The sequence below is a fragment of the Sycon ciliatum genome, chromosome 2 (genome assembly GCF_964019385.1).
Source record: "Sycon ciliatum chromosome 2, ocSycCili1.1, whole genome shotgun sequence".
Classification (NCBI taxonomy): domain Eukaryota; kingdom Metazoa; phylum Porifera; class Calcarea; order Leucosolenida; family Sycettidae; genus Sycon; species Sycon ciliatum.
The window spans coordinates 40,653,688-40,664,058 of NC_088644.1; the positions used below are offsets into that span (position 1 = coordinate 40,653,688).

General features: G+C 46.6%; 1 long non-coding RNA gene across 1 annotated transcript; it reads left to right on the forward strand.

Annotated features, from left to right (window-relative positions):
* The first annotated feature begins 6 nt into the window (after nt 1-6).
* Nucleotides 7-1,225, forward strand: LOC135810884 (uncharacterized). Its single transcript, XR_010552437.1, has 2 exons — nt 7-244; nt 832-1,225. It is a non-coding gene; the product is annotated as an uncharacterized LOC135810884 (long non-coding RNA).
* Nucleotides 1,226-10,371: the final 9,146 nt, after the last annotated feature.

Below are 10,371 nucleotides of genomic sequence, written 5' to 3' on the forward strand. Positions count from 1 at the left end.
CTCTTGGAGCCTTGGAGCTGATGTAGTGACCACCCATTTGATGCCCGACATCTACTACGGCTGGCCTGCCAGGAATGTCGTGTCGCCAATGTTCTGGAGGTTCTGCAGGCTTGGGGATTCAATCCCAATTGCCTCGGAAACATCTGACGCAGCACGTCACCGTGTTGATGGCTTTGACTCAGGTTCCCTGTTCATCTCGGAGCTTCGCAGTCTGTCCGTATTCAACTGCCATCAACTCCTGAAGGTACGTGCTGTGTTCGACCCTGCCTCCGTAAGCAAGACATAATGTCCAGGGTTCCAGATCTAAGACCTTCCTGGTTCCCTGGTCTGCCAGGGACAAACTTCTTTGTCCACATGTCTCGTCTCGAGGAGTACATTCAGTACTCTGACGCAGCCTCGCCATGGTGTAGCAATATTGTGTTCTGTGTCCTCTGCTAGTCATTGTCACCCCTTTTCTCCCTTCATTTCTCCGACTGGAAGGGCACCTGTACATAATGGTGTTTACTAGTTACATGATTGTACTGTATGTCAGGCACTCCGCGAGATGCCAGTTCCTTCACTCCACATCCGCGATTCTCCTTCGTGCAGAACGCTTGGCTACGCCCTTGGTTGAGTTGGTGGATCACTTTCAAAGTCACACTGTCACATTCGATGCCGAAGCTCCGAAGTGTAATCGCAGATTCCACTAGGACCCGCAGGGTCCGACGTGGAATCGGGGTTACACCAGGAGTGAAGGCGAAATATGTGACAGTGTGTTCCCGCCTGTTGTGCTGGTGTCACCCACCCCTCACTATCTCTACTCTTGATTGCGCTATCTTTTTGGTATCTCAGAAAAGGTCAAAGAAAGCAGGAGGTTTGTAAGAAAGAAAAAGGACCAAGGGACTACAAGTTACGCTATAATGTCACTAACACCACCAGCTCCTACTAGTACTAGTTTTCCTGGATTGCAGTAATGTTGCGTTTTCTATTGTTTCCCTTTTTTATACTTCCATTTATTTTTATTTTTTGTTGTTCTCGGCGTGCCAAAGTCTCAGCGTGAATCATTTATGCATACGTTGCATCTTTCAAAGCATTCATCTAGGGATTGAGTTGAATCTTTTACACAACCTTCAGCTGTTACATTTGCCTTGAGTTTCTTTAGATTAGACTTTTTCAAATTTTCATTTTGATTTCATCGTCGAGTTTCATCCCTTGAATCTTTGTTCAGGTTTTTACCGTACCGTTTCTATGGTTGTAGCCAATGAGCGACGTTCCCGCGGTGGCCTTGATGAGCCGATAAAGCCCGTGGTCAATGGATACGGAAAAATACGGTAGCAATAAAGCCCGTCGTCAATGGCACCCCGTACTCTGTCAGCCTAGCTCTGCAGGGGTCTGTGGCAGTTTTTCGTTGTCAGCTCAGTTCGCACCTCACATTCGACTGTGAACATGCTCTGGTACCTGGAAACAGCCTGTCCGAAAACGGCAACATGAAAAGTGTCTACACATCGTGGTCAGTTTTCAACTCAAGTTCTTGTTGTCGTGAGTGGAGCTGAAATTTTACGATAGTTGTGAATAAGCGAAAGAGCATGCACCCATCTATCTGCTAAGAACCAAGCTGAAATAAGTGGCAAACATCGCGATCAGTTTTCCACTTTCTGTTCTACATGTACTGGTACCAAAAAAGGAGTTGACGAGTTGCCGAACTTTTCTGATAATTTTGAGGAAGCGAAAGATCATGGACCCGATCATTTTTTTTTTTTTTTATTTACTTGAAAAAGCACATAACCACCAGGAAAGCTGACAAAGAAAAAAGAGTAAGAAAAGACAGATAAAAAGAGATCATCCCATCCATGAGAAGCAGACGGACCTGAAACTCACAAGCTGAAGGAGCTGAAACTCACAAGCTGAATCCACCACGTCCCCGACCACCACCCCTATACGTGTCTTGCTTTTATACCAGAAAAGCGAAAGACAAAACCTGAAACACCATCATAGAGCCTGGCAGGACTTTTCGCCTTCATCAAGGCCTCGTGCGTACGGCCGCGGGCGCAGGCCTCGGCGCTACGCGCCTTGGCCTGCGCCCTTGGCCGTACGCACTCGGCCTTGATTCAGCCGTAAAGTCCTGCCAGACCTCTATAGTCCTAGGGCCCATTTGAAATTTCTCACTTTTACTTGACACATGTTTGCTAACATGGATTTTATGATCATTCCTGGATGGTTTTTGCCTCCTGAACACGATGGCATAGGTTTCGATTGCCGAATTGTGTCCGAACATGGTGAAAAACGCCAAAATAGAAAAGGCCGTTATTACCATGGCAACCTAACTAGAATTGCTCCTATATCCATTTTCACTGGCACGTATACGGCCAAGTAGCACCTCATTTTGCTCAGAATAAGCAGTAGATACAGTACGGCAACAAGTACTGTACTTTTACAGTGTCAAAACAAATTTCCAAAGTGCAGTGAAACTTGGCTATTGGACATGTACAATCATGTACATTACATGTCGCGTCGAATGTTAGCATTGAGGTACGTGTACATGTATATGCAGCTAGCAGGTACTAGTACATGAGACTATTTACAGGCATGCATTACTATAATTATCAGACTGCAAACACGTGAGAAGTGTCAAACGGTTCGGCGTTAAACTTCAACTGAGAGAATAGGTATTGTAACCCAAGTACTGACAGGAGAAGGAAAAGGTGGTAGGAAACTCTCGGAGTCTAAGGAACGAAGTGCTATAGCCTATAGGACAGTTGCAACCTGAACTAATTTACTCGAAGTACATGTAGATAATACGATAGATCTCGCAGCAATGTAAGAAGGACAACACTACTTATATGCGATGGCAGTGCTGTAAAGAAAAAATGATGAAAATGAAAATACCAAAATCCTTTGCATACTAGTAGATAAACAGTCCAAACATTGGCTAGCTTGTCACTATACATAAATGCTTTGAAAATACCTCACGGCTGCAGTTGGACAACACTCACATGTGAATAGCTGCAGTTTAAAAAGCTGATCGATCTCAACATTGTGATGCAAATACTTTCGCTTCCATGTGTTTCACTTTAAGTTTAACTGAAGTTGTTCTTCCGTCTGAGCTTTGGAAACTCTACGCCGTACAGCTGAGCCCATCTCTACTCCGCCACCTACACCATCACTGTTTGCTCTGCAGTCAGGGACAATTCTTTAGCCACTAATACATGAGGTATTATAAACATGTTTTCCCTCTTCACCGCCGCTCGTGAATCGCATCAACTACGTGCCGTGACCAGTTCAGGAGAGACAAGCCATGACATTGGACATCGGACTCTTTCTTGCAGTTAGTGTTTTATAAGTATAACTGCAGTTTCACACTGCCTAGGCCCAGCCATCAAATTCTGTGACAAGGAAATGATTCTTCTACTGCTGGTGTTGCATATTGTGATAGGTTACCTCCAGGTCCTCGGATTTCATTTTGTAACACTCCGGATCCACACCACATAGCTACTCCCTCTCACTGCAGCATGCCACTCCTAAGCCAAGGCAGTTGTCCTGGAGCTGTTGAACTGGTAAATCGGCTTTGTGCAAATGGTAGCTGATCACCACGGTCGGTGTGTTCAAATCTTGGTACTAACACTAGCCGCTCTTGTAGATTCGAGTCAAATGCTCGTCCACTGTAACACCTCCTGTGCAGCAGTACTCACAAAGTAAATGCCTTCATTCCACCCAGATGAAGTTAGCCAGGTCTGAAACTTTCCACGGTTGTAGATTAGTCCTATGAATAGTTACAACTGGCTTGGCAAGCTATGATGACTTTCCCCTGCTTTCCACACATAATTGTTGTGCTGCTCCTTGTTGGAATCATGCCTACTTTTCCGGGGAGCCAAGATGACATTGTAATGAAGGTTCTGCTGAATTCAGCATCGATCAATTCGTGGACATTCCGACAGCAAAAGCGCGAGCGAGTCAATGCAAAACTTTGAAGAAAGTGTCCAAACGAGTAGGTAACACATTTCTGGTATGTCACAACTACACTACTTGATGCTCAATCTTTCCAACTCTCGCACAAAATCAGTGTACGCGTCGGTTCGCATCCTGTGTATGTACGGTGTTACTATAGCTCCTGGCACATAAAAGGGTAAAAACTCCCAGGTCCAGTCAATATAGTACCGAGAAAGTCTTGAAAATGCTTGAATACAGCCGATGAGAACTTAGTTTTTTCGGCAATTTTGTATTCCTATCGAGGGTGATTTCGGGACCTTTGGACGCGATTGGACACACCATACTGGGCCAAGATGCTCTTGAAGACATTATCTATCAAATAACACCGAAAAATCCTTGTTAGCCAACATGTGTCAAGGCATGTATTTTAGAGGTCGATTTTTTGAATTGGCCCCAGTACTACTATGATTGTCTACGTTTTCTTCCTTCTTTCCATGTCGTATTGTTTGAATAAACCCGTTTGGTAGTATTGGATTATCTAATACCACACTACTAGTACATGCACTAGGTAGGGGCAAGAGTCCATGGTTTTCATGTACTCTTGGTAGGGGTATGCGGATTATGCCGGTGTACTATAGTAGAATGACCCCCCAGCAGATGGACCCCCCGGGCATTGTACTATATAGTAGAGTGACCCCGGGGTCACTCTACTATTATAGTACAATGCCCGGGGGTCGTTCTACTATATTAGATTGCCCCCTGTCATTCTACTACAGAGTCCACCAGACTTGTCGTTTCGCACGTGCAGGTAGAAAGGGATGGAGTTTACACCACAGATTCCACGTGGACATTATGGATTGTGGCAAGAGTCCGGGGTTATGTACTCTTGATTGTGGGAATATGTGGTGAAAAGTCCACAACATTGGTACATAGGTCGCGCACTTTTCCTCTTTAGGAGACATGAACATCCCACCTTGTGTTGGATTGTTTTTGTTTTGGAGTTGGAAGAAAGTTTGCAAGTTCAGTGTTCCTTTGCGTTTTCTGTGTGCTCCTTGCTCCTTTTGGATTATTGTGTGTGTGATAGGTGCATTGATATTAAAACAGAGAGGTTCCAGGCTGTCCAAGAGAGTGCTCAATACCGAGTGGTAGAGCAACAAAAGCAAAAGGTGCAACCTGTGCCTGGCAGAGAAATTGGCAATCGCGCAAGCACCCAAGCACCTCTCTCTCAACAAAAGGAGTGAGCTTGTGTCGAAGTGTCGCCATGAGAATAGGTACTACCTTCGGAACTTTAAACCAGCTACAGGAGTTCACGGACCTCTACTAAAATAGCGGCCGAGGGGGGTCGTTGTACTATATAGTAGAGTGACCCCGGGGGCAATCTACTATATAGTACAACATATAGGCCAGGAGTTGCCCCGCACCTCGAACAGCTGGAGTCCACCATCTCCGAGTCGTTTATTCCCGCTCTTCTTGGTCGTCCCCAGCCCGGAGAGACGGAACGCCAAGTTCTCGCGCTCCCAAGCCGCTACGTCTACGGAGGCATGGGGATTGTCTCCCCAGTATCTCTTGTGAACCAATTTCCTTCCTCACTTACGATCACCGAGAGCTTAGTTCAGCGCATTTTGAACCAGGATACACCGCCACAGGAGGAGGCGGACAACACCAGGGCAGCCAAAGCTAAAGCCAGGGCAGACGCCAGAAAGAAGGAGCAGCGTCATGCCAAGGAGGTGTACGATGGCGTGGATGGAGACCTGCAGAGGTCCATGGATCTTGCGGCCGAAAAGGGTGCGTCGAACTGGCTCACCTGTCGACCACTCAAGCAGCATGGGTTCTCGCTACACAAGGGCGCGTTTCGAGATGCTGTCTGCCTCCGCTACGGGTGGACTCCGCCCCATCTCCCCCAGAGCTGTGCCTGTGGAGCTGCCTTCACTGTCCCGCACGCCTTGTCTTGCCCAGTAGGTGGCTATCCGTCTCTGCGGCACAACGAGCTGCGGGACTTGACCGCTACCATGCTCACATCAGCAGCTCATGATATCAGCATTGAGCCACGCCTTCAGCCGTTATCTGGTGAGAATTTTCATCACCGGACGGCTATCCGTGAGGATGGTGCCAGGCTGGATGTTGCTGCCAGCGGGGTATGGGGTGGCCGGTTTGAGCGAGCTTTCTTTGATATTCGGGTGTTCAACCCTCATGCTCGTTCGAACTCGGTCCACTCCATCCCCGCCGCATACGCAAAGCATGAGCGTGAGAAGCGTCGGCATTATGAGGAGCGTGTTCGTGAGGTGGAGCATGCCACCTTCGTTCCCCTCGTATTCAGTGCCACCGGAGGCCAAGGCAAGGCGGCAACTGCCCTTTACAAGCGGCTCGGACTGATCATCAGCGACAAGAAGAATGAGCCTTACTCCATCACAATGGCATGGATCAGATGCAGGTTGGGGTTCGCCCTTCTTCGCTCGGCCATTATGGCCCTCCGAGGACACCGGTCCCGGAGCAGAGTTGCAGTAGCTCAACCATCATCGACCGAACTGGTGGCTGCTGAGTGCAATTTGCATTTCTGAACTGTGGCATGTGCGTAGCACTCAAACCGGTGAACATGTGCGCACTGCACTGACTGTCTTTAATGCTCCTCATTGTTTTTGTTTTTATTTATTTATTTTTTACCAGGCGTGGGCCATCCCCTGATGTCATAGGTGCCAACTGTACTACTACTGTAGTACTTGACAAAAACTTGATCAGGTGAAAAAAAAACTATATAGTACAATGACCGGGGGGCCTTCCACTACGGGGGTCATTCTACTATATGACACATAATATTTGGCATAATCAGGTCCTTTTTGAGAAGGAGCATAAAATGGCATCCGAAAAACAAGGGCAGATGCCCAATGAGCCCGTTATACACACCTGCTATTGATATTAACAAGAGTCCATAACCCAAGAGTATGCAACTGTGATCTCTTTTCTATGGGCCAACCGCGCGGCGCGCTGCCTTCATTACATCATTCAGCTGCAGTCCGCGCACTGCGGAAAATCAAACACCGCACTTTCCCTCTAGTTTGAAATGAACTTTCGTACGGAACTGGAGTTCACGCGCCAGAATTCAGAGATTGTGTAGGTACTGGAACGAATCGAGCAAAAACGGATGGGCTCGTGCGAGAAATTGAGAGTTTGAATGCATGCTTTCAGAGCGTGATGAAGGCAAGTTACGTAATGAAGGCAGCGCGCCACGCATGCACCCATCATCACAGTTGCATACTCTTGGGTTATGGACTCTTGATATTAATTGAAGGCATAATTTGTGGCATAATCAGGTACTTTTTGAGAAGGAGCATAAAATGGCATCCGAAAAACAAGGGCAGATGCCCAATGAGCCCGTTATACACACCTGCTATTGATATTAATTGAAGGCACAATTGAAGGCATAATTTGTGGCATAATCAGGTACTTTTTGAGAAGGAGCGTAAATTTTAATGGCATCCGAAAACAAGGGCAGATGCCAAAGAGGCTGTTATATACCCACCTGCTATTGAAGGACTATACATAGCGCTTCTTGTCGATTTGGAATAATATTTTAGCAGCCACTATAGGACATATCCCAAAAGTTCAGCGCTTGCTTATGAATTTGGTATCCCTATTGCATATTCTTATTTTGTACTTCGACAAAGCTCCCAGTCCACATCATCACAATTGTCTGAGTCCTTTTTTCATGACGATTATCTGTTCTTTTGGTCCTTTTGGTGAAGCATATAAAAGCATAACTGGCTGTTTTCTCGAGCATGCTGCGAGCATCCGCTAGAGCATAATCTGGTCATTTTCCGAGCATAATCCGCTTACCCCTAGTACTACTAGGTAGATCTGTACTTTTTATTATTTTTTTAGATCAATCATGCACGCAACACAAGTAAAAGAAGGAGAAAAATGGTCTGTGGATCTCCTCGGCTCGATCTACGACAGTTCTGGCCTAACACTGACAGTCTGTGTAGCAGTGTGTTTGGTTGCTTCCAGGGAGTCGTATAAACCGAGCTCATACACCTCTCTCTCTAGCTCTGGTGATATTATTACTAGTAGTAGTACTTGAGACTGACGAGACAGATTCATGATTCAGCCACCTACAAATACCTAGTTGTCTCGGCCTGGTTGAGGATACTGACCAGAAAAATTAATAATACGTACTAGTATCTTATATTGACTGAGTACGAGGTCAATATAGGAAATAAAAGCCGTTTCCTGACCAAGTACGAAGTCAATATTAGATTTATCACGACAAACAGTCCGTATTTCAAATTGCAGAACGATAACCTCATGAATCCCGGTTTTTATGATTGCACAACCGTTGCACCACCACGTACTCATGCAGTGACAATGCTGCACTAGGCACCGTCCAACCCGCGATATTCATGTTAAAACAAAATGGCGTCACGATTTATTGAAAGTGGTATAGTTGGTGGAACGAGTGTTCAAACCCATTTGAACTTCATACTGTTCGTCTTCTTTTTGACATGCTCCCTTTCCATCGTCCTTAGCTTTTATTTGTTGAGAGCTGTTTTGGCTTTCTCCTATACCTCTGGGGGATGCCAAGTGATGGTTTTGAGAGGCTGGTGATGGCTGTGAGCGAGAGTTTGCCGATCGGCGTCGTCCTCGCTATAGCGATGAAAATACTAGTTACTGCGCACCTGGCAGATATCACAACACGTCGGAGCGTCCAGGAGCAAAGGAATCTTGGGTTTTCACTGGAATCTAGTTCCTCCAGCATCGTGTAGCCCACCGTCGGTGAATGGCGGTCCAGAAAGGTCGAACCTGGTCTTCTGCAGCATCTCGCAGTCCTGCGAGGCACACTGAATACGCCTGTCATGTATTCTACAAATAAAAATCACGAAGTTGTGGACTTTACAGTGATGAGTCTATCCTGTATGCTGCAAAAGACGCAGGAAATGTGACTGGTGTCTGTACACTCAGTGACTGGACGCCAACACCCCAGTCTTCTCCTGCAGGATCTGTTTGACATTGACATTATGCAGTAGGTCGGCATTGACCTGGTTTGGCAGCTATCGTTATAGTATCTGCCTGGTTGGATGTAGCAGGTTGGTGTTTGCTCGTCGTCCAGTCCGGAATTTTCTTGTAACTCACGGTGGAGTACGCGCAGGGTTTGTGATCATCCCTGTTCACTTCAATATTATCAAACACAACGTTCCCTTTGTCACTCATCTTATCCTGAGTACTGAATTTGCTGACAATATTGCACCATACTTGTCACAACCTACCGCCACTGCTGGCGGTGGCGACTGGTTCGTCAATGGCGGTGACCAGGCTGACTGACTAGCTTCGAGACAGCGGCCTCGTTGTCAATCCCGCGGCAGCCTAAAGGTTGATTTTATTCATCCAGCCTTAGCGCCATGTTGACGATGCCCTAGTGACTGTGTGTCATGGATTGCCTTGCCATCAGCGGTCATTGCCGTCCACCTTGATGCAGCCCTCAACAACTGGCTCAGCCCATGGGAGTCTCAAGTGGACAAAATTGTTGCCAAAGTAGCTCAGAAGATTGGTGCATCGTGGTGTAGGTGAGCACATAACTAGGACTTCCCAGCGTCTATTTGTCCAGGCTGCGATACTATGTGACATGCTGTACTGCACATTCTTTTCAGCACTGCAAGGCCGGCAGCTGGACCGACTGCAGGGGCCGCGCACATGCAGGCCGCCTGTTGCCAGTGCAGCATTCTGGAACGTTCCTTCCTTCTGAGATCCGTGGAATAATAACTTTCTTTGCTTCAAAGCAAGTTGCTTACCTTTCTGTTGTGCTCCCAGTGTCCTTACAACAATAACCTATAGCAATGTTTTATTTTCCTTTCCATTCCCCAACCAATGAATACTACGATGTCGATTCTATTTCTTCATACTTTGGTGTGTGCCCGCGCACGCACGTGTGTGTGTATACCTCACTCGCCACTCGAAGTTCTGTTCCCCATCACTGGAACACTGCCTGTTCTTTCAGGACCTGCCATCATCTGCGGATGGGCATTCAATAATTGTATTGTGTGTGTGTTTCATTCAGAATCAGATCCGCTATCATTGCTATTAGAGAAAATCTGTGGGTTCACATCCAGTGCATTTTTAGATCTGCGTGCTTTTCTCGCCACGGGCGCATACATGGGACATTGTGTGTGTGTGCGTCTGTGTGTATGGGGATATTGTCTGTATCGGCTTTTGGTACTAATGTTCAGGTCTGTGCTTGCATGTGTGAACATGAAATTGTTCGGTTCTGTGCATGCTATTGCTATGTTGTATATTATTGTATGTATGTGTGCATTTCCACGAACAGTGTAGACGAGCGTGGAGAGTACATTCATCCCTCATCAACCACTTCCCCTTGGGCTTACGAGAGTTTTTTCTGCGTACCTCTCTGATACTGTATTGATGCCGGCACCTGTACCTCGATGTGTTCCTCTATCTGCAGTCGCCTTTAACCTTCGG